Source organism: Carlito syrichta, unplaced genomic scaffold (genome assembly GCF_000164805.1).
Source record: "Carlito syrichta isolate Samal-C Ts95f unplaced genomic scaffold, Tarsius_syrichta-2.0.1 Scaffold257243, whole genome shotgun sequence".
NCBI classification, from domain to species: Eukaryota; Metazoa; Chordata; class Mammalia; order Primates; family Tarsiidae; genus Carlito; species Carlito syrichta.
This window is the reverse complement of record NW_007201339.1, coordinates 308,245-310,923: the sequence shown is the minus strand read 5'-3', so window position 1 is coordinate 310,923 and position 2,679 is coordinate 308,245.

Below are 2,679 nucleotides of genomic sequence, written 5' to 3'. Positions count from 1 at the left end.
GCGGCGACGCCCCGACGCAGGTCCGGCTCCGGGCGGCTTGGAAAACCCGGGGCGGAATGCCGAGAGCTCCAGCTGGATCGGGGCTGGCAGTGGAGCACAGCCCGGGCGGGGGGCGCGGCGGGCCGGAGGGACAGAACGCGGGCCTGGGCGCGCCTGGGACGCGGCAAGCGAGAGCTAGGCCCAAGGTCACGGCGGACACGGGTCCGGCGCGCCGCCTGCGGGCCCACCGCGGACAAGGCATCGGACTCCAGCGGACCCCGGGGCGCGAATCGGCCGCGGGCCCGTGAGGCCGGGCCCGGCCGCCAAGCGGCCTTTCCTCGCAAGGTGCTGGGTCCGTCGCACGGGGACCACGAAGCAGCGTGGACTCAACCAGGAGGGACACTGTGACACTTTAATTTTTAAACAGCAGTTCAGAGTCTCGGTGTTATTATTTTTCTGGACTAACTGGTCATGTCATTGTGTCAAAACAGTGTCCTGCAAAATACCCAGAAGTTCCAAATCACTTTGACTTTACTGTCATCAGCACACGATTTAAAAATATACCTAAAAACCACCTCTTATTAATTAACAGATGATATGCAATTATTAACTAATAATCTTAGAAAATGAGTATTTTATCACAGTTAAAAAAATAATTACGTTTTCTCTCCAGTCAAGATGGTCAGTCATCTAAATGTTTACTAATCAATGAAACGCCTTGCATTAAAAACAAAACAAAAAACCTGTCAATGTATTTCACAGCTATTTAACCAGTTGTGGAGATGCTCATGGCTCAGGATTATGAAAATGATACAACTTATAAACAGGAAGAATTCAGAGGGAAGCCAATGTCAGTTCCAGAAATGATAGCTTATTGTGTCTTCACAAAATTTAAACAGCAATAAATTGCACCTATTTCATCTCTGCCAGGGAAGGCACAACAGACTGTAAACTGTTGTCACCTTTCTTCCAGAATGATGACCCCTGCAGTGTGGGTGAAGAGAAGCCCCCATAGGTTTTACCAAAAATCCCAGTGTTCCACTACTTGCTGATTGTTAAGTAGTGAAGAACAATTAGAGGAGCAAACAGATATAATTTAACTGCAAAAGGAGTTCAGTGTGAGTGGAAAGACTTAAGAGGAGGCTGCAATTACACTGAGCAGGTTAAAGTGGACATTCTGGGCTTATAGAGGCCCCAGGCAGGAGGCATTTGAATCAGTTCATGCATTTCTTCTTCATTCTATTTGTAAAAATGTATTCTAATAGAAGTGGAAAGCAATGTCTCTTAATATAACATTTACATGTTTTATTTTCATATATGTATTTGTAATTACAGTACAAATTCCTAAGGGTTCAAACTGCTTTGAACCATAAATATGGCAGGATGTCCAGACAGAAAAAAAATAATTTTATTAAATATCCATTATTTATTAGAGGGATCTTAAGGGGTGTTGAGATAAGTATGGAAATGATAAATAGGGAAGCATATCATTTGAAAACAAAGTGTAGTCAATTGAGGCAAAGACATGTTTCCAAGCCAGGTATGGTAGCTCGTGCATAATCCCAGCACCTTGGGAAGTCCAGGTGGGAGGAACACATGAGACCTGGAATTCAAAACAGGCCTGAGCAACATAGTGAGACTCTGTCTCTACAAAATAATAATAATAAAATAATAGGAAGAAAGGAAGGAAAGAAAGGAAAGAAGAAAGAAAGAGAGAGAGAGAGAAAGAGAAGGAAAGAAAGAGAGAAAAAGAAAAAGAAAGAAAGAAAGGTGGTGTGTGCCTGTAGTCTCAGCTACTTGGGAGTCTGAGGTGGGAGAGTCACTTGATTCCAGGAGTTCGAGCCTACAGTGAGCTATGACTGTACCACTGCTCTAGCCTGGGTGACAAAGCAAGACCTTGTCTCTAAAATAAAAAATGAGCAATTCTCTTGGGCACCCTACCCTCCCATCTGGGAGCCTCTCTGTCCTCTCAATAAATCCTGCTTTCTAAAAAAATTAAAAAATTAAAAAAATATATTCCTGGACAGCCCTATTTCAGGTCCCCCCCCCACTGTTGGAGTTTTTCTGTTTTGTTTTGTTTTGTTTTTTGAGTTGGTCTTACTCTGTCACCCAGGCTGGGGTGCAGTGGCATGCTGCTCCCAGCCACCACAGCCTTCACCTGCTGGGCCTCACCTCAGCTTTCCAAGTCACTAGAACTACAGGCATGTGCCACCACACCCAGCTAATTTTTTATTTGTTGTAGAGATGAGGCCTCACCATGTTGCCCAGGCTAGTCTCGAACCCATGAGCTCAGGCAATTCTCTTGCCTCGGCCTCCCAAAGTGCTGGGATTACAGGCATAAGCCACTGTGCCCGGCTGCTTTTCTGTCTTCTTTTTTTTTTTTTTTTTGAGTTGGAGTCTCACTTGGTCGCCCAGACTGGAGTGCAGTGGCCGCTCCCGGCCACCGCAACCTCGCCTGCTGGGCTCAGGCGATCCTTTCGCCTCAGCCTTCTGAGTAGCCGGAATTACAGGCATGCGATACCACACCCAGCTGATTTTTTGATTTATTGTCAAGATGAGGTCTCGCTGCCCAGGCTGGTCTCAAACCCGTCGGCTCAGGCAATCCATTCACCCCAGCCTCCCAAAGGTGCGGGATTACAGGCTGAGCCACCGAGTCCAGCTAAAAAATTTTATTTTAAAGATATGAGGTACAATTCAGGT